The following is a 22,940-nucleotide window of genomic DNA, read 5'->3' as shown; positions in this document are numbered from 1 at the left end:
CAACCAAATAAATCAGATAATTATAGAGCAAGATCAGAAATAAAGTTTTAGTAAAAAAAAAAGACTGCCAAAGAAAGCAAAGAAAGAAAGAAAAGAAAAGAAAGAAAGAAAAAAAAAAAAAAAGTGTAAGTGTGTGTGTAAGTGTCTGTGTGTGCTTGGGAAAGTTGTAAATAAGTGTGTATGTGTACAAAAGTGTAATAATGACAAAGATAGAAGAAAAAATTGAAAAAAAAAAAAAAAAATTTTTAGACAGTTGAGATAGAAATAAGCAAAATAAACAGTGGTAGAGAGTTGTAGTTCAGCTTACCCAAGGCAGGCAGGCGATCAGGGGCGATAAATCCAGCAGGAAGGCAGCAGGGAAGCTCCATCCGGTCCAATGTGCGCAGCAGGAGTGAGGGAGCCGACAGTAGGCGGCGACTTTTAAAGGGACAGCAGTGGACACGTCATCAATGCGTGTCCACTGCTGTCATTGGCTGGAGCGACGATCGGTGCGGCTGGGGGACCCGGATCGGTGAGTATGCTTAGCTTTGCTCGTTGCCTAGGGGGATCTGAGGGGTTTACAAGCGCTGCGCTGCTTTAAAAGCGAGCGCAGCGCCTGTAAACCCGACAGTGCCATTGGACGTAGATTTTACGTCCCATGGCACTTTGGTCCCTTGGTACCTAGGACGTAGAATCTACGTCCCTTGGCACTTAAAGGGTTAAAGAAAGAAAGGTTGCTGAGAGGGGGATAGTGAAGAGGGAGAGAACTTATTTACTTCAGAAACAGAACAGAAGTTTTAATTGATAATATTTAGAAAAGTTTCATATTTGCCATGAGATATAGCTTATATTACATTTTAATTTTTGCGATACTTCCCACCTTTAAGATGACATGAAGTGCCATTGGAAATGTACTTGCGCCACAAGGGAGCCATCATGGTTTCCTGGGTCCCAGTTTTACCTTATGCGATACTAAGCATGCCTAAAACTGCTGACATGTGCAAAACAAAAGAAAGATATGCAGACATTGGAAGCCATGTCATTTCTGGAAGAGAAGAGGCCAAGATGGCATCCAGCGTTCTCTGACAAAAAAGTTTCTTAACACCTCTGTCTGAGCCCAAGCAAACAATTTGCTTTAGGAATAGTCACGGAAAGCAATATAATAAATACATAAATATAGCCCTTTAGAAATGGTTGCCGTGTCCTTTAAGCTATATTGTATGACTTCTTTTTTCATATAATAATTACATTTGAAAACTCATGCAACCAGAAACAAGTATCTTTTTTTTTTTTTTATCAAGTGAACACCCTCTTCTTGCGATCTAATATTAAACTTGATAAATAATTCAGATGCTTTGTTCTAACTCCAAGGTGCCATATCATCACCTGATATCAAGGAAGTGTGTTTAGTTTCACACGGTGATGACGGTGGTTTGGCACCGGGTATGAAGCCCACAGTGTGACGATGACAACAACAGGATAATATACAGTGTGTTACTTTGTGTAATTTGACATTCTGTGAATCAGTTTGCAGTATTTGCCTTATATGTATCAGGCCTGAAGCAAATGCTGCTTTGTGCGTATCAAGATGGGACTGCTGTACACTACTCACAAACAGCAGCTCCTGTGCATCTAACATTTCAGCTCTGGTGTGCAGGTCCAGACTGGGATTCAAATTGGGCCCTGGCATTTCAAATACACAGAGGCCTGCAATAAATAGTGACTGTATATGACATCTTGTAGCAGCCCATTTGGCATTTGCCACAGTCTACAGATTGTCTACTGACAATCTGGGCCTGTCGATGTGGTGCATTGTACATGAGATTTAGCACTGGTAGTCACTGGTTGTCACCTAACATCTAAAGGTGCCCATACATGGGCGAATTTAAATGGACAGTTTAGCAGCAAATTTTCTCTTTTACGTAGATCAGCTTTGCTTGATTGGACCAGTGACTTGAACAACAGAAACATTTGTTTTGCAATCCATGTGTCTGGCACAGTGGCACGATAAGGGAAACGGTCACCTTTAGTTTATAAAATACAGGTGCTGCTTATATGGACCCTACAGCATTTATTGATCTATAGCCTCCATAACTAGGTGGAAAAACAACAGTTAAGGGCCGTGACACACGGGGAGATTAGTTGCGCCGCCAAAAATCTCTGTTGTTGCAGGCAACTAATCTCCCCGCAATGCCATCCCACCAGCTAGAATGTAAATCACCGGTGGACTGGCTTACGCGTCGCCATGAATTCCTCTCAAGGCAACTTTGCGGCGCCGTGCATGCCATCCCACCGATTTAAATTTTAGCCTGTGGGATGGCATTGCGGGGAGATTAGTCGCCCGCTACAATGGGTGGATCCTTGTATATGGTGCACTTTAATTGCCTGTCCAACAGGTCATCTCATTAAAATTTGGCTAAATATCTATTGACCACATTTTGTCTGATGTTTGGTGCTAGGCTCAAACAATGGAATCATCCTGATTTGGCCCAGAATTTTGATGAACAAATTGACTAAAGACCTTGTCAAACAAGGTGGTGTTTTAGTTTATACCCAGTTATTTCTCTAACAGTGGGTGGCCTGCACTGAAGAGCCCTCTTTATCTTTCTGACAGAATAACACTCTCTGTTTCAAGAACATTTACTTAATGTTGTGATACTGTGTAAATACCAAATTTGTCTGCACTTTTCCTGATTACCAACATTCATTCCTCCTTGGACAAACTAAAAAAAAGTAAAAAATGTGAACATAGTCATTATAGTGTCTGTTGTTTTTGTGTTTTGCTGTAGCTTTTTTGCTAAATTCCAGGTGTGTCAATGGAGGGCAATGGGTTTGGAATTTCCCTAACCTGTCATTATGTGGATTAGGGTAAGAGCACCTTCCGGAAAAATTAGGAGAGGATGTTGATGTCAGCTCTTATCAAACAGGACTCATTGTGGTGTGAACTAACCTCCTGTGTTCTCTGCATAAGAATTTATATCTTTTATATAACAGTCTGAACTTGCCCGCTGTTGTTCTCCTTGTCCTGATTTTGCTATCAGTCAGAAGCCATTGTGATTAAAGGGGCAAAGTACTCACCTGCGATGATCTCTGAAAACCAGAGAACCTATTTTGCACAATTCAGGCACAGTTTTCTTTTGACTCAAATCTAGTCAACTTTTTAGGTAAAATTAAATTAAAACAAGGTCTTCCATTTCTGTAAGCTGCACTATCATAGTTACAAAGAAACAACTAAATTGCTTAGGCTAATGCAACATGATTTGGAGAATGTGCCAGGTTGCCAAAATAATCAATTGACAACGCTGTCCTTATGAAACTATAGACTGAACCTGCCCACTGGCTTTAGTACATCTCTAGACCATATTGTAACAGCTGCACACGTTCTAAACTATTTCTCATCAGATACTGAGCCATCCTTCAATAAAGGAAATTCTTTGTTCTTTGGTAGACAAGGAAGTGGAATGTACTGTGTGTTCCGGAATTTCCAACTAAGTTTTATTGGTGTTTGGGAGATCATAGAAGGTGTTTGACTTCATTGTGTGTGTGTTATGGATATGAGAATAACAAGGAAGTTATTGTCCTAGTAACTGTATATGTTCCATTGTCTTCCTATATGTGCTAAAAAGCTAGATACATTTACATATTGGGTATTCCTCCAGCATTTATTGAAGTAAAACATTATCCAAAATCTTTCATAACAGCTCATATGAGAGAATAGCTGTAATCAAGGTTAGATTAATGAAAGCTAATGGTCTCATAGGGGTTAGTTACTGCGCTGGTATTAAAGTTGCACCTATCCTTTTGAGAGTGGAGCCGATGATAATAAATTAAACCTAGTTTCTTCCACTCCATATATAATTCAGCTAGTATGTATTGTGAAATTAAGCTATTTATTTTATTCAAAGAAAACAAAAACAGTTAAAAAAATATGCAATAAACCTCTTTATACCTTAGCAAGCATGGACTTAGTTTCATTACCCAGTCATCTATTTGTGCAAGCATGGCCTTCCTCCATTCAGCAACCAGGTATAGCAGCATCAGGACCACGCTTCCAACGATGGAGCCATATTTAACTAATTTCTTACTGTAACACACTGAATATCATATGACTATTCATGGCTAGAACTTTGACTAAACTCTATCACTGGCTTGCTGTGATATTTCAAGAATACTATTATAATCTATACAGTGTATATATAATGTACATTTTAGACATTTTTTTTACCACCTACACTAGATTTAACCTTTACAATGCCATTGTGACATTTATTTGGCAACTGTATTTTTCTCCTTCAGCCGAGACGTCCTGATTTGCCATTTGCTCTTTACGTTAAACCCTGTGTTTGACTAGCAGGGGAGTGGAAAATCCTGCTGGATGTGATAATGATTTAAAAGGGTTTCAGCTTAAGAGGAAAAACACCCACGCCTGCTGAAATCTTATTCATGAATGCATAACCATCTAATAGGGAGATTATCAACAGCTACTCTTTTTTTCCCCTTCTCTAACATATCCTCTTAATTACTTAGAGCCATAGATTTTGTCTATTGGTGGGTGCAATGTAAAAACAGGTTTAATGAAATGGTTCCATAAATTAAGATCTGTTTGTTACTGTTAAAATTTTACAGGACTAAAAACATTTTTAAATTGTGGAAATAGTTATTATCTTTTCATTCTGACTTTTTTTCTTAAGCTGCATATATTTAGTAAGCACCATTTTCAGATACATAACTGGGTAATGAATTTGCCCCTCAATATGTTTAGAACACTCTGCTATGCCAGTAAATTTTTGGGAAATACAGACAACTAATGGCCTGACTGCGTTCTCTGTTATCCTTTCATTTGCTGCCGCATTCTTTAGAGAGATTGTAATCACATCATGGAGCTTACAATCTAAGTTCCCAGTTAAATATACACACTATGGCCAATTAACTGGCCTATATGTTTTTGGGGTACCCAGATGAAAACCAGTGCTGACATGGGGAGAAAATACAAACTCTTTGCTCTGGTTGGAGTCAGACTTAGGTCCCAGCACAGCAAAACAGCAATTTAACATGAATGAAATTCCTAAATTTACAATCTGTAGTATTTCAGACTCTTTATACCCTTTAGAGCTCTTTCTTAAATGGGTTGTTTACTGTTAATTTAACTTTTAGTACAATGTATAGAGTGCTATTCCGAGACAATTTGCATTTGACCTTCATTTTTTTATTTACCGTTTTTTAAAACTATTTAGCTTTTTTTTTCGTTTGTTTGTTTTTTTTTTAGCAGTTCTCCAGTTTGGAATTGCGGCAGCTGTCTGGTTGCTGGGATCCAATTTAACCTAGCAACCAGGCAGGGGTTTAAAAACGATCGAGACAGGAAGGTCCTAAATAGAAAATAAAGTAATAAAAAGAAACTAACAAGAAGATTGTAGCCTTAAAGAGCAAATGTTTTTTTTTAAATGCTGGATCCTGAAAAGGAAGACAAAAACTATTTACAGATAAAAAAAAGAGTAAATGAAGACTAATTGAAAACTTGCTGAGAATATGCAATTCTATAACACAGTAAGATGGGCAAGCCACCCCTTTAAAAGCATTTGTTTTTGTAGACTCAGTGATCTTCCAGACTGTTCCAATTATTAACCTGCATTTAGAAACTGTATTGATCTCAGTGTAGCGCTGACAAACAGCATGAATGTTTGCTCTACAGTAGGACCAAGCTTAAGGGCAGTGACATGCCCAAAGTTTCCTCTCAAGGCAACTTCGGCGACTTTGGCAAATCGCAGTGCCACGTATGCCATCCCACTGGCGATTTACATTCTAGCCGGTGGGATGGCATTGCGGGGAGATTAGTTGCCCACGACAACGAAGATTTGACGCGCGGTGACTAATATCCCTGTGTGTCACTGCCCTAAGGAAGCACACTAATTAACCATTTCTATCTCAAAAATAATAAGGAAATAATAATTGTGAAAAAGGCCCAAACATCTGTTAAAGTTTGGGAGCATACCTCTGTCATGTTCTATATAACAGAACAAAGATTTCTGTCTATGCCTGCTCTCGCTAAATCATTGGCAACCACTGTAGTGGCATTTCCATCACCTGCCTTATTGAATGGTTCTCCCTATTGTTTGTATGCACACTGCACCAGTCCAGCTGCAATGTGCTTTCATGCAGCCAATAAATCCAGGTTTTCATGAACCTCTTTAACACTTAAGGTAAACAGAACTGAAATGGTGTAATTTATTTGTGTACATTCCGTGCCATGGGACTAACAATCCGGAGAGTTCTAAGGGGCTGCATGGACTGTGTGTTCCTTCCCACTGTGGATTTCTCTGTTTCTTCTGGCAGCCATAAGCTTCACCCATTGTCACACATGAATGAAGCGAACCAGAGAAATTGCTCTCGCATAGCCTGCAGCAAATTGTTTGGAACTCTGCTCCAAATGTTCTTTTAACTTGAATATATTGATCTTTGCAACAATTCTAATGCTTAAGGTGGCCATACATGTGCCAGTATTGTACGGAACAAACTTTTGTGTGATAATCAGTGCGTGTATGGTGGGAGACGAGGCGACTGATATCAGTAAAAGCCTTGGATATCGGTCGCCATGTCGATTGGTCTTGAGAAAGATCGTAATTGTGGCAGGTATGGCCACCTTTAATGTAATTCATATGGTAGTATATGTGCACAGATAGTGGCGACGAGGCCAGAGATAACCATATTTGTAATGATGGAATATTGGAAGGCACCGTATATTCACTTTATCTTTTTTTTTTTTGTTTTGTTTTGTTTTTGATATTAGTAAAATTTGTCACCATGATTTATTCTTCCATGAAACACTTAATTTGAACATTCTGTGTGGAACATTTTTCTTACCCAGGGCAAAGTGTCAGATCTTCTCCGGTGATTGTTGTGTAGATGGACCTTCTGGTTTTCTTAAGAAGTGTTAGAACATTGTCTAAAAATAAGAATTGTCTCATAGATGGGAGTATTCATGATGTACGAAGTGACACTTGCTATATACGGTTGTAATTGCTTTTGTTTGTATCTTTATTCTAATGGATACTAGTAGAATTTTCCACCAGCACCGTACTAGTGGATAATAGCAAATATATCTGCTTGCTCTTGCATTGTCTATGCTTGGACTTTTCCATGACTGTCTGTATTTGTTTGTCCATTCTCCTGTTTTCCTATGTCCCAGCCCTGCTCACTTTTTACAAGGGGATTATAAGACTAAGCAGGGCTGTAGAAGGATATAAGGTTGTAGCCAACAGCTGGAGAACAATGGCATTTTATGAAGGACTGAAAATATAGATACAGTGGTGCATTCATAGAAAATAGTGAAAATAATCAAAGACAGAAATACAAATGTATTCATTTTTTATTATCCCTCAATAAGATGAGAAAAAAGTGTTCTGCACTAAGCGGGCTGTGCCTAAACCTTTTCTTTTGTTTGCACCTGTATTTATTCTCTGGCCTATATGTTTGCTTTACATAAGTGCTTACTTCCTTTGCATATCTGTAAAGCGAAGCGATAACATCATGTGTATTTCCTTCTTTGCCACCAGTGTAGCTATCCAGAAGATAAGCCGCATTCCCACATGCTGGCCGAGCGCATATTCTTCTTTGCAGATGGATCTGTTTGTTTTTGATTAAACATTAATCAGAAATCAATTTCTGTCTCAGTGAGTGGCAATAGATTGTGTGATTCTTGCCATAGCAAATAGTGGGACATATTAAGCCTAAGCAAATAGAAATCTTGGCTAGGGACCGATTTTAAACAAACTTAGGTGCCGGCATTGTGACCCACTTTGAGTGGTCACTGCAGTATTTCTCCTGCTAGTTCCTACTACGGCTCCCATGCTTAAATAAATACACTAATTATGTGTAAGGCTTGTGCTTAAGTAATTAGAATGCACTGAATCCAGGATTTGCTTCTCCAAACAGTCTTTGCAGCATTTGGACGAGTCCTAAGGCTAATGCCGCACAGGGCTGATATATGGCCTGCTGATAAACGGAGACCAACAATCAGGCCCTACAGGCACCAGTCTGCATCCGAAGTTATTCCATAAGCCCTGGTGCAGGCACATAGAGCACATTTCAGCTGTGAATTGCATACTTGCACATTTTGGTGCCTTAACCTGGGTTGGCGCAGTGGCTCCAGGGGCAGGCAACAGGGAAAGGCTAGTGGCAACATAAGGGCTGATTCTCGGCCTGCATTTATCCAAGTTGAGAAGCAGCCCAGTGTGGTGTTGGCCTAACCAAGTTCAAACCCATACGATTTTGAGCTAATTTGAGCATAATTGTGGCCTTATTCTCATTATTATGTTACACAGATACTGTTTAGCACATTTCATATGTAATGGCCTTAAAGTGGGCTGCAGATGTCAAGTTCACTGGTGGGCTCTAGGAGGCAAGTCCTGTACTATTTGTGATATGTGACATGCTGTCCGTAGGCTAAGCTTGCTTGCAATATTACTTGCAGAAGTAGAGCTCAATACATCAATACATTTAAACATTTAAATTCTCCTCTTTACAAAATAACTAATATAATTATATTAAAACTGATATTTTGTTCAGATATTTTGCTTAAATTACTCTAGAGATGTAATTTCTAGTAAACTGTAAAATGTAGTAAACACTGATACAGGTAGTTAGCACTGGCTGTTATGGTGGTGGGGGCTGCGAGAGCAATTCTGATACTGTTATGTAGTGTGTCCTGTGTGTTTATGTCCTTGTGTATCCTTTAACAGCTGTGAATATAAACAGTGTTCTTTTGTGCTCCCTGGTACACACTCAGCAGAGATAGGGTTAATCCCTCCCTCCCACAATAAAGAGGTTGTTTACTCCTTTCTGCTCTGAATAACATATCAATCACCAGACTCCACCTTAACATCCTCTCATTGGCCTGATGCAGAAATTCTAGCCCTTACGCATAATCCTGACAGCTGATTGGCTGATGGACCTGTCTGTCACCGTGGCATCCCACAAAGATGCAGCCTTTACTGTGGAAGGGACTAATCCTTTTCTACACCAAATACCAGACAGCCGATGCCTCTTTACGTAGACTGTGGCAAGGGAAAACACAGCAGAGACCTTTCCTCAAATTCTGTGCCTCTTTCAGCATCAGGACAAATAATGTGTGTGTCTTTGTAATTAAAGCCAGAGGCTCCATGTGTGGCTGCACCTATGTGCTGAAAATATAGTGTTTGCTATAGGGATATAAACATAGGGAAAACATATAAACATCCTAAAAACCCTTTCAAGAAAAACAATGTGGATTTGATCATTGAGCAGAGAGATACTACTGATATATACATTGTTAAGGAATTACATTTTGCAATGAGAAATTTTTATGTGGCTTTGCCCTTATTGTAGTATATGCAGAAAGGTAGCTAGTGGGCTTAGGGCAGACCCAGTTTTATTTCTGTGGTCAGGAAACCTCAGCACCACACATTACTAAGATCTTTTCTACTTTATCTTTATGTTACATTGTGCTGTGAGAGGAGTTTGTTGAACCCAAAAATGAATCCCCCTGGTCTCTGTAGTACACTAAATCCAGCCAAACACACCTGATATTTTTACATTATAAACAAATCATGTTTTACATCTGTATAGGTTTTCTGCCCTTTACATTGAAACCATCCCACAGTATACTGGGGGTTGTAGGTCTGTTACTTCGTAATGTTTTATTCTGTATCCCAGATGAAATAAATAAGGGCATCGCCGCACGTGACATTGCTGTCGGGCAGACTGGAGCTAGCTTGGCAGCTGGTTTTTGGTACCTTTGCAATGCAGCTGATTTAAGGAGTGGACAAGGAATAGCTCATGAGATGTGGGGCTGCCTTAAGAGTTTTTTTTTTTAAATGCTGTTGGCTGTGACCTGAATTGGGTTTCCATTCCAGAAGCACAAAGTGATTATATTCCCTGTGATACAGGAGCAGGGACATGAATTATTAGTGACAGAGCTGGCAGTAATACATGGTGCGGAGTAGAGAATGGAATAGCCCAGCTGGCTGCACATTACACACACACCATTCCCTCCCATGCTGCTGCATTGGCTGAAGTGTGTACATAATATAGATTTATACTGTAGAGAGGCTGGATGCTTGCTGTACATGGTGCAGCTGTTTCTAAGGGCCCCAGAAACAAATATATATGTATATACTGGTTTTAGAGGAGCGGATATTCTAATATTCACCGGGTCTCTGTCCATCTCACTTCCAGCCTGCATGTACATTCCCACGTACAAACACAACATCTCGCTTGCACCATTATGGCAACTTTCTCAGCTTGTAAACACATTCCAGTCTGTTCCATAAAAGAGCACGTGCCAGTGGGCTTTTTGTATGTAGGCCTCTGATTCTTGTGGAGATGCTGCCAGCGGGAAGTGATCAAGGAGCCAGATCCAGGGCAGTAGAGAGCAGGTGGTTTGAGGAAAAAAAAAAGCTACTGAAATCAGGCTCGTTGATCTTTTAACCCTGCAGTTTGTGTTGAGGCCTTTGTTGGTGGTTGATGCTGGAAGTTATATAGTTAAAAAACAATAACTGGTAATAACGGGTCATTAGGGCAACTCTAAGGTATGAACACCAAGGCAAACCCCCCCCCCCCCCACCTCCAATCTGCCTGGGCAGTAAGATATGTCCTTGCATAGCTTATCCTCAACATGGGACAATAACATTGAATTTAAGGGGAAATTTCCCTTTTCTCTGTAATAATAAAACAGTACCTTGTACTTGATACCAACTAAGAAATAATTAATCCTTATTGGATGCAGAACAGTCCTATTGGAGTTTTTCAAAATTTAAATGATTTTTTAGCAGACTTAAGTTATGGAGATACAAATTACGGAAAGATCCCTTATCCAGAAAACCCCAGGTCCCGAGCATTCTGGATACTAGGTCCCCATACCTGTAGTATTGTTTAAGCATATGGCACGTGGGGTGATTGATATCCGCTAAAAACTGGTCAGAATGTCTTTTTGCCACACCCTATTGTTGTATGTAGGAAAGGAGCAGATCTGAAGGTCTTGTATTATACTCCCATACTCTCCTTTAAGTTTTAGCATGTTGTACAGGTGCTTTTCTAAAACAATTTTTCATTGGTTCTAAGTTTTTATTATTTGTGTTGTTTTTGCATTATTTAGCTTTTTATTCAACAACAATCCAGTTTGGAATTTTAGCAGCTATACGGTTGCTAGGGTCCAAAATACCCTAGCAACCAGGCAGTGGTTTGAATGAGAATCTGAAATATGAACAGGAGTGGGACTTTGAAACTTGGAAAGAATCAGTAAAGGAAAGCTGATAATTCAAAAACAATAAAAAATGAAGGCCAGTTGAACAGTTGCTAAGAACTATACTAATAGTTGAGTTAAAGGGGACCATCCCATTAAAGGAGCTGCAGTGAATAATAGCAGGTTCTCGCTAATTTGCATGTGTGCATATGAGTGGGAGCTGCCATATTACATGCCTATTCCAAGACATTCTCCATATGCCAAAACAATGGCCTGCATATGCATGAGTTTTGTAGCTTATGCTTCTATGCATGTAGAAGAAACATATTTAATGTTCCTGCTAATGTTTGAAGTTTAAAGTAAGAGGCCATGCAGGCCACACCTAATTTCAGACAAGCTCCTCCCCTTCTGGGGTTGGGGATTGGAGACTGTCCCACAGAATGGGGATACGCCAGAAACTGTCCTGGCAAAGTCTAATGTTTATTTAAAGTAAGTGGGGAATGAACTCTTTTTCTAAACAGGTTGTATTTCCCCTATAAATATTATCTAGAGATGTGTGCTAAACCTGTCTGGAATCCTGGAAAATGTGACCAGCTGGCTGGATTCCTGCAAGGCTTTTGACAGAAACATTAAAATAATTCTCCTTGGCTGCATATTTATTTCAAAGCGCGTCAGCCAATAGCTCATGAAATAAGAGAATAATTTGTAAATCCGGGCGACATTTTGATTTACGAAAAGATATTTAGTTGGGCTTCCCTTGTGGAATCCAGTGTAACGCTAGGAATGAAAGTTCCCTTAATCTCTCCCCTTCCTTTCCGTTATGGTTACAGAGGATGTCCAGGAATTTTTTCATGATATTTCTTCTCATCAGAATCTGAATTTTCCTCCAAGGTCATCTGCAGAGCAGAGTGTGAGGAGTGCAAACGCAGCACGCCTACTGTCTCACTCGTACAGCCCCCCTTCATATATGTAACGCAGTCTCAGGCTGGCTCTAGTTCACTTGTTGCAAAGGTTGTTGAGCTACAACTCCCAGCATCTCCTGTCAGGGTTAAAAACATAAGGTTGTTCTCCTGAGGCTAATTTTTTCGTTTGTTTTTTTTAAAGTACATTTAAACGTGTCAAAATTATTCAACCTAAAATTTCAAACTCAGCTCCCAGCTGTAATTTTCTCTGCTGCATTTGGCAAATGATACATTTGCTCTGATATTAACCGTTTCCTTCGAGCCCCTTTGCAGTTACATTTCATTTCGATCCAATCCCTTTTATGGGAACATTCTGTTCATCGCCTGTGTTAAAATGGCCAGCATGTTCTCTCCTGGGTAATCTTAGTGATCACCATTCTCTGAGAAGGAAAACATGTTTGTTAGGCCCTTCCTGCGCCTGGCATACTCCCTCGGCTAATCCTCTTGTTTTGTCTAGGTGTGACCAGGAGCTGCGCGTTGCACCTTATTATGCACCTTTATACCTTTAGTAACCGGCTGCGTGAACTCATACTAAAGGCTCAGTTAATACAGGAAGGTCCATGAACTAATTCTCAGCTATTGCTCAGTTCTTTTTGTTTTCATGCCTGTTATTTATTATATAAATACAGACATGCTGTATTTTAATTGTATACCAGACTGATGTGACTTATTCCTGTGTGTGACATTACTTTTAAAGCTACATGTCTTCTACACACTGTACACAAAAATAATGTATGTACATTTGCCATGTGTATACTCCTTCTTTAAAGGAGCAGTGTAATTCCTTGTTCAGTGTGAATTTAATGAGTACAGGTATAGGACCCATTATCCAGAATGCTCGGGGTCTCTCTGTAATTTGGACCTTCATACCTTAAGTCTACTAAAAAAAACAATAAAACATTAATTAAACCCAATAGGATTGTTTTGCATCCGATAAGGATTAATTATATCTTAATTATGATCAAGTACAAGGTACTGTTTTATTTTTACAGAAAAAAAGGAAATCAATTTTCAAAATTATTTGATTAAAATGAAGTCTATGGGAGATGGGCTTTCCATAATTCGCAGCTTTCTGGATAACGGGTTTCCGGTTAAAGGATCCAATACCTGTAGTACATGTGCCAAAGATACAGGTATGGGATCCATTATCCAGAAAGCTCTAAATTATGGGAAGGCCATCTCCCATAGGTTACATTATTATCAAATAATTCAATTTTTCTCTGTAATAATTAAACAGTACCTTCTACATGACCCAGACTAAGATATAATTAATCTTTATTGAAGGGAAACAATAACTTTGTTTTTATTTAACAGTAACACCAAAAAATGTATATATTTTAAAGAAATTAAACTATACTGTACTGCTGCCCTGCACTGGTAAAAGTTTTGTGTTTGCTTCAGAAACATTACTATAGTTTATATAAACCCTGGTGTGTAGCCATGGGGGCAGCCATTCAAAAGGAGAAAAGGCACAGGTTATATAGCAGCTAACAGATAAACCCTGTAGAATACAATGGTGTCTTATCTGTTATCTGCAATGTAAGCTGTGCCTTTTCTCCTTTTTCCAGCTTCAATGGCTGCCCCCATGGCTACACAGCAGCTTATTTATATAAACTATAGTAGTGTTCCTGAAGCAAACACCCCAGTTTTACCAGTGCAGGGCCACAGTACGTTATATTTCAATTACTTTAAAACACTTTCATTTTTTGGTGTTACTGTTCCTTTAATGTTTAAATTATATTTTTAATAGAAAACAATCCTATTGGGTTTATTTAATGATTACATGATTTTTAGTAGGCTTAAGGTATGGTGATCCAAATTATGGAAAGACCCCTTATATGGAAAACCCCCGGTCCCGAGCATTCTGGATAATAGGTCCCATACCTGTATTGATATTGTAAGCACTACAGAACCTACAGAGAACTGTCTTGGAACCTAAGGGATGCACAGAAGTAGCATACAGAGCATAAAGATGCAGGTAAGGGTTGGGTGCAGATCCTACAATAGCAACATTTTGCGGGTTAGGATCGGGTGCAGGTTAAGGTTTTGCAGTTCTGGGTCGGGTGCGTGATAAGTTTTTCTTGACTAACACATAACTAATATGCATTCTTTTTGTATTGTTTTAATCATGCAACATTTAAGGTTTTAGTTATATCTTGAGCTCAAGGCTAATAGCGGATGTTTTATTTCCTCAACTGGCATAGGATCCACCTGTCAGTGTGCACACAGAGCATGTTATGCTGTGGAAATGCAAAAGTATACATTTTCACACTGAAATCAACTCTGTTCATGTACTGATGGGTTGATCACATGCCTGAAGGTGCACATACATTCAGGAAGCAGAACTTTTCTTCCCTGGTATATATGCACCAACGAATATAAGGCTTACCTGAACAAAAAAAAAAAAAAAAGAATTAATTTCTCTGTGGTAGGAATGCCCTTGCTGCTAAGTGAAGGAGCTAATACACACACTGGCATTTTGGGGCAGAAGCAGTATTTTTTTTTCAATATGCCCTGTACTACGGTTCCTGAGGCATTCATTCTGGATATAAAACTTGCAAATGTTTCCTATTGTCTAACAATGCTCTGCTAGTGGAGCCATTAGTGCCTGTCTGTTCCTCAGGAGCAAAGCCATGTTCTCAGCTAAGCTGTTTCCCTTATACTCCTAATGACTTCCTTTTCAGCCAAACCCCAGGCAGCTCCCTGCCCCCTATGGACTGGAACCACTTACTCCTTGGCACACAAGCAGCATACTTTTGCTGTAGTTTCCCTTTAATGTTAGCAAAGCTAGAAATAAGCTAGTTGGAATACAGACAAAATGTTGGTTCCTCTTGGTGAATGCTTTAGATTTTTTTTTTATTGGCAGGTAAAGCCTTCCAGTAGCAATGCAAACTTTACTCTGTGCAAAGTTAGTACAAAGATATGACCCACAAGCTATTAAAATATGACATATTTACTGAGCTATTATTATTCTTATTGTGGTACAGGTTTCAAATCTGTTATCTGGACCTATGACCTGGGTGGGACCAGGGATTTCCAGATAAGGCATTTTGTATGTAGTGATACTTCTTCACAATTAAATCTTGCCATATGTGTGCCAACTCCTTTATCATTTGATCCATCATCTGGTGCTTTGTGCAATGTATGTGCTTAGACCACCCATGGCCAAATGTTGTTTAGTAGACAAAGTGATTATATCACACAGAAATGAGGATAAGCTATGGCTGGAACATGGGCAGATCTTTCGCCGATATGGGCTGATTCATTTGAGTGGCCCTCTGGATCTGGCCAAATGATCGTATCATAATGCAGGCAGTCAGATTGAGGGCCACATCAATGAGCAGATGTGGTCCTCCAATTCGTTGGAAACATCAATCCTGCACAAATAACATCTGGCCAGATTCTGGTCAGCTAGGCCCATCAGAGGGACCCATACACAGGCAGATAAACTGCCGACTCGCGGTCTAAAGGGCCCGAATAGGCAGTTAAAATCTGCCCATAAATGGCAGATTTTAAGTCTAAAGGTGGACATATATGGCCACCTTTAGACTTACTTTCACACCCTTTGACAGATTACAGGAATTGTAGTTCTGAAAGGAACTGCAAGTAAAATTTGTTTCTTTACAGAACATGGAAAAGAATCTGATATATTGCAGCATAACCCTTCAGGAAGCAGTGAAGCTTGGACACAGGTTTATTGTATAACTATTTAATATGGGCTCTCTGTAAAATCTTTTTGGACATCTAATGTAATTTCCTTCCAATAAAAGCATTTCCAATCCACCAAATATCATAAAGTTAAGTGAGTTACGTGCTTGTGTAGTTTAATTCTATTCCTTCTCAGTACTCAATAAGTGGTAGTGCACCTAAAGCCGCAGGGCTTCACTTTTCTGCAGAAATAACAAAACAGAGCAGATTCTTTGTGGCAGGCTACTGGGAAGATGCAGTATTCTGTCTGTATGCAAGCCATGCTTTTGGCCTTTTCTGTAAGTAAGGCAGCCTTTCCTCGTCAGCTTCCAGTGGCAGCCTTATCCACACAATAACTGGGGTTAAGTCTCCTGATGGCATCTAAGTTAATTTTTTGGCAGCATACGTATTTATGGTGTATGTATTGTCAACTTACACGTTGGCATATTGGTCCCCATGATTGCAGTGCAGTCCATTTGACGGGTCCCCATGATTGCAGTGCAGTCCATTTGACTGGTCCCCATGATTGCAGTGCAGTCCATTTGACTGGTCCCCATGATTGCAGTGCAGTCCATTTGACGGGTCCCCATGATTGCAGTGCAGTCCATATGACTGGTCCCCATGATTGCAGTGCAGTCCATGTGACTGGTTTCCATGATTGCAGTGCAGTCCATGTAACTGGTTTCCATGATTGCAGAGCAGTCCATGTGACTGGTTTCCATGATTGCAGAGCAGTCCATGCGACTGGTTTCCATGATTGCAGTGCAGTCCATGCGACTGGTTCCCATGATTGCAGCTCAGTTCCATGTGACTGGTTCCCATGATTGCAGCTCAGTTCCATGTGACTGGTTCCCATGATTGCAGCTCAGTCCATTTGACTGGTTCCCCTGATTGCAGTGCATTCCATGTGACTGGTTCCCATGATTGCAGTGCAGTCCAGCTGACTGGTTCCCATGATTGCAGCTCAGTTCCATCTGACTGGTCCCCATGATTGCAGTGCAGTCCATTTGACTGGTCCCCATGATTGCAGTGCAATGGGCTTCCCATTGAGGCTGGGCACAACCTTCACACCTTTCTGGATGTAGCTCTGGATGGCAAAGTCATTGCTATGATTTTCTTCTCATAGAGAAGTACAGGAATACTATTGCTGTCCTCCACCAGTAGTCACTTCCCATTTAGTGATAAACACCTGCGTTGGTGATTTGGTGAGATGAAAACTGAATAGGTCTGTGTTATTGGGCACCAATCACCACCTGACTGCCTGCCATACCCTGCATATTTCTCATTTGGGTTAACGGCACTACAGGGAAGACATGTTTGCAGGAATCAGTATGGCCTGTGCCATTTCCCATAAGGATGAAGGAGAGGTGTAGGCAAGGAACATAAGCTTGTTTATGTGTAAGTATATTGCTAAGCAGACTTCCCCACTCTGTCATATGATGCACCCCCCTCCTTGTTGTTTTCCTCACCAGAACTGCGGCCTTAAGCAACCTGATTACTGTAAGATCAGACTTCGAAAACATCTTAAGTCATTGTTAAAACTAAAAGACACACCCTTCCCTATTATTTCTGAAGGCTTAGAATTTCCTTTGATATTGTGCCCAGCTCAGCCTTTTAGGAAAGGTTTACTACCAGCCTGGAGGTCTCACTTGGCTTTGTAATCATTTTGCATTGTGTGGTTGGATAAATCATTATTTGTTGCTGCCAAAAATCGTATATGCCATGTTTTTATTCAACCAGCTGAAGTTGAAGCTAGCTACACATTTTCTAGAATAGGAATATCTACGTTTTGGAACTCTGAAGAATTTGTCCTTAAGGCTGGAAATGCCATGCTTATTTTCATAGCTTGCCAGTGCCATTCTGGGTCTCCAGTACTTGCCCCCTGTGTCAGGAGACTTGTGACACATCTTACACCAGCTAGGTATGTAATTGACCAGAAATCAACACCAGCGCCAGTCTTAAGAATAAGTGCCAAGCCACAAGGCTTGGGGCCTCTCCCCTCTGAATTTGTCGCTCTCTCTCTCTTGCTCTACGCCAGACAGCTTGAAGTTTGTTCCTACGGGACACAGACCTGCCTTGTTAGGAAATCCATGCTGTTCGGGCAGCGTACAATGCTTCAAATAGCTCTGTGTACAGTAAGCAGGAGTGGAAATAGGCCATACGCACAAGCATGATGAGTTATAAATATAGAATATTCTGCTCCTTCAATTCCACACATGTTAGTCATGGAAGGACACTGGGAGTTTTACACTTATAAGGTATATACAAACAGGCCTGATTGATAGGATTTCTGCTTGTGTTTAACTACATTTCTTTAATAGAGGTAGCAGTTCATCAGAGAAAGCAAAGCCACAGAGTTTCTGTAATGTGGATATGAGAAAACGGAATAAGCCATTCTCTGGTAATTAGTGCTTGGCCAACAGAGGTAAAGGTTACTATTGTATTGCGCTATAATTATTGGGCTTTTATAATGTATGACTTAATCCTTGGCAATATCCATGGCAGGGTGATCGGTGCAACTGGAAATGATGATTCAAGTCAGTTGTTATAAAGAAAAGGAACACTCCAACCTTAACCCTTTCCTCTTTGACCAAACAAGTCCTTGGTCCCATTGTTTTTTGATTAAGTTATAAAGGTGTATGATCGGTTATCCATAAAGCTTGGGTCCTGGAGTTTTCTGGATAAGGAATCTTTCCATATTTTTAATCAACATACTTTTAACCTGCTGTAAGCCATGTAAATATAAAATAAACCCAATAGGATTGTTTTAAAAAATTAAATCATTTGTATGAAATGGACTCTATGAAATATGGCCCTCTCCTAATCCAGAGCTCTGGGTGAAGACTTCAGACACTTTTATTTAAGAAAGCTAAGTACAATTATGGAATTCTTTATACGGAAACCTATTATCCAGGCAGCTCAGAATAACAGGGAGGTCATCTCATCTCATTGTTTTGTTTTTCTCTGTAATAATAACCGTACCTTTTGTACTTAATGGTAACTAAGCTGCATGAATCCACATTGGTGGCAAAACCTGTTGGGTTTATTTCATGTTTAATGTTTCTTTTTAGAGACCCAGATTAAAGAAAGATTCCGTATCCTGAAAACACTAGGTCCCAAAAATTCTGGATAATAGATCTGATGTCTGTATTTGGTTCTGCAAGGTCGTTTATGTTGTCCCCAGCACTTATTGATCAATATTACTTGTACACCCCTAAAACAATCATTTTTATTATATATGCATTCATACCAATTGTTATTCAGTTTGGGGGGCGGCGGCGTCTTGTTTTGTTACAGTATATGTTTAGTTAGGCAGTGGAAGTTCTGCAAATTGCAGAGAAAGACAGGTAGGTAATATGAGGTTTTACGGAACGGAATCAGCACAGGCAAATACTCAGAGGAATACAATTTTATATATACAGAGAGTAAATGGATGGAGGCAGTGGTTGCTACTTGGCTAGTATATGCCCAGTGCCAATGTTCTTAGGGGAGAGAGGTAATATATATATATATATAGGTAGATATGTATTTATAGGTAGATATGTATATATAGGTAGATATGTTTTTTCTAGAGAAGATAACCCTACTTATGGCTGAGTGAGAACAGGTAGGGACAAGCCAGCCAGAACTGAGTGATCCTGAAATGTAGCTAATTTATAAAAATGCTTAAAAAAACCCAAAACAAAACAAAAAAATGGATATACATCTGTCTTTGTATGTTTTGCATGAGCCCTGTATAACTATTGAACCGATGACCTATACCACACTGTGCCATTTTGCAAGCCTTTTTATATGAATGGTACTTTTGTTGGGTAGGTCATGATTTTCCATCCTCAGCAGTGTTCCAGTTACTTTAAGCGCACAGTAGTAGAAATCCAGTACAATAATAATGCCAATATTAGCAGAACCAAGCACAGTGTAGTGTAAACACATTGACTTGGCCATGCAGGCACGTGGGACAAACAGACTTTCTCTGTTTTAAGGACACAGCCCATTGTATGTGATGCTTCTCAGTGGCGCACCCTGCCTGCGTAGGGGCATGCTTTTTGTTTGTCAACTACATTTAGACTCTCAATGAGAAGGAAGTCATGAATGGTCATTTTGTCCAGTTACATGGCAGCTGTGCAGAGTAGGCACTGAGTGACCTCCCCCCCACATCCACAGGCAGGCTAGAATAGCTTTCATTTTCCTTAAAAAAAAAAAAAAAGCACTAAATTGGTCAATAGCCAACACATCCCAGTCATATGCTTTTATTAGTGGGAGAAAATATTTAATGCAAATGTGCAGACTAAATAAAATTATTGGGCAGTTCTTGGTCTGGGAATTCCCTTTTACTAGTGTTATCATCACTGTGTCTGATTGGCTTATATATGTCTTATATTGTGCTTTGTACTGGCAAAAAGGAACCTGTAATTTTCCATTTAGTCAACTGACAGTTTTCCTGATTTAGTGAAGAATGTCTGCACTGAAATAGAACACTGATAAAAGGAAAATGTATCTCTATGTAAAGATTGTAAGCCGTTGTGGGCAGGGCGGGCCCTCTTTACCGCTTGTATCAGTTATTGGTTGCTTTATATGTTACTCTGTATGTCCAATGTATGAAACCCACTTATTGTACAGCACTGCGGAATATGTTGGCGCTTTATAAATGTTAATAAATAAATTAAAAGTACCATATAGCATTGCTTTGCTAGCAGTGACCCACTGTTATTTCCTTTAAATATTTAACAAAACCCTCCCCAGCCCTGTGTTAAATCACCATACCAAACCTGGGGCACAGCAGTGCTCTTATGGGTCAGAGTACTGTTTACATTGCACTGCAGCCAATCAAAGAAGTGCATCATCCCTCCCGCCAATCCCTCTAGCTTTCAGCATGTCTCACTTAGACCGTTTTATACTCTGCTGCTCAACATCTTAGTAATAAGTAGTAAATCAGGGTCCGAGATGTGTTTTTTTTTTTTATATGTTATTCTGTATTTGTAGCAGTCCTGTCAATGATCAAGCTGTTTATTTGTGCAAATTTTCAAAAGCGCTCTCAGCTATCATTGAGCTAATTTTTTACATTCTAAGATATAATTGAATTAAATACCATATCAAAAAAGGTTCAACTCAACACGTTCTCTGCCCTGAAAATTCATTATTAAAGCACATAGATAGTGGTGATAATATGGTAGAAGGATGGTAGTGTGACAGTGGGTGAGATCTTGATCATGGACAGTAGTAGATGTTCTAGAGGCCGTTAGCAGGATACATTTGCAATAAATACTTGATAACTAGATACAGAAAAGCCAAGAAGAGTTTGTCCTGTTTGTTCTTAGCAAGGAACCTTAAGCAAGGGTATGTTCAAGTTAAACAAGGTTATAGTGTAGCTGAGATGCTACTTGCTTGGAGGTAAAGTTCTCAGTAAGTACACAGGAACAAGGCTGGATTATTCCGAGGTGCATCCCTAAGTGGCAGTGCTATTGCTTGGACCTTACTACCTGCTGCTGTTCTTTTTATTATGAGGAGCCTGCTTAACTCTAAATCAAGGTGATGTACATGAATGCAAGGCCTATGGTTTGGGTTGCTACCTACAGGAAAGCATCCCTGCCTATAGCACGTGCTGCATTTTAACACACACAAAAATATAGTGTATAGCTGACTGTTATTACTCTAAGGCCACAAGAAGTTGCATTTTAAACCAGTTCCACAGGAATGTAAATAATAGGCACCTGCTATGATTTTCTCTTGTTTGCCTGTGAGTGATCTTTTCCTGTAACCTATTTCTGTCCTGTAAAACAAACCATTTGTACACCTGTAGCATGACTGATTCCTTGGACGGGTGTCACAGAAAGCACACAGCTACTTCCACTATCACAAGCAACTTGCAGAAAGTAACTTTTGCTCTGAATATATACATAAAAAAAAAACCTTACACACAATCTCCTCTATATCTCCTACTACTGCCACTTCATCAGTTAGTATGGTCGGCAATGGGAAAATATTGGGTATTGACTTTTGCTTCCAGTCTGCACATATCTGTTAAGCCGAACAGTCAGTTTACAAGGGTGCAAGTCCACACATTAGCCAAGTTCTAATAATATAAATAAAATATTTTTATCCAAAAATACTCACCTGGCAATGGAGAGTACTTAGTCATGTAACTACAACTTAGAACCCTTAGGGGCTGATTTACTAACCCACAAATCTGAATCCAAATTGGAAAAATTCCGATTGGAAAACGAACATTTTGTGACTTTTTCGTATTTTTCGTTGCCGTTACGACTTTTCGTAAAATGTTGCAACTTTTTCGTAACCATTACGACTTGCGCGAAAGGTCGCGACTTTTTCGTAGCCATTACGATTTGCTTGTATCTTGTCGCGACTTTTTCGTATTGAGCGCTCGTAAGTGGCGGGCGAAACTTTCAGACTTAGCATGATTTTGGAAGCCTCCCATAGGACTCAATGGCACTCTGCAGCTCCAACCTGGCCCAAGAAAAGTCACCATACTGAAGCTTGAATGAATCCGAAACTTTCGTACTCGGCGCGAAAGCTGCGAAAAAGTTGCGACTTTTCGCGCAAGTAGTAGCGCTACGAAAAAGTTGTGACATTTTGCGAAACAATCGTAATGGCTACGAAAAAGTCGCGACAATTTCCGAAAAAAAACGCATTCGGACGCCTTCGGTCCGTTCGTGGATTAGTAGATGTGCCCCTTAGTATCTGTCTAAATTTATTATGTTAGCATTGCAACATTCCTAAGAATTTGTAAGTAGAATGGTTCCAAGCTTAAAAACACCTGGCATTTAAAAATAAAGTTTAACCTAAATTTTGATGTCAAAATGTGGAGTATTTCTACATCATAGAGATGAGTTTTTAGTTACATGTTCCTTTAAAGGGTAAAGAATCCAGTTTGGCCCATTCCTTACACCGATTAAAGGCTCAGACTCTCTGTACTATGTGTTCTATGCTGCCCAATTTCCCATGGTAGCACAGGAAGCAGGGCATGGTTGAGACTGAAAGGGTTGATGGGGTTTTCCCATTGGCCAAAGAGAAGCAGATAGATCCACAAGATTCTTTTAGTGGCTAGTCTTAAGTCAACTTGCTCAACAGCAGCCTTA

The 22,940-nt window shown here is 39.8% G+C and overlaps 1 protein-coding gene across 1 annotated transcript in view; it reads left to right on the top strand.

The window, feature by feature from the left end:
- igf1r (insulin like growth factor 1 receptor) overlaps positions 1 to 22,940 on the top strand; it is a 147,891-nt gene that overhangs the window by 70,813 nt on the left and 54,138 nt on the right. The window lies entirely within an intron of this gene.

Source organism: Xenopus tropicalis, chromosome 3 (genome assembly GCF_000004195.4).
Source record: "Xenopus tropicalis strain Nigerian chromosome 3, UCB_Xtro_10.0, whole genome shotgun sequence".
NCBI classification, from domain to species: domain Eukaryota; kingdom Metazoa; phylum Chordata; class Amphibia; order Anura; family Pipidae; genus Xenopus; species Xenopus tropicalis.
This window is presented reverse-complemented; position numbering and strand designations above follow the sequence as displayed.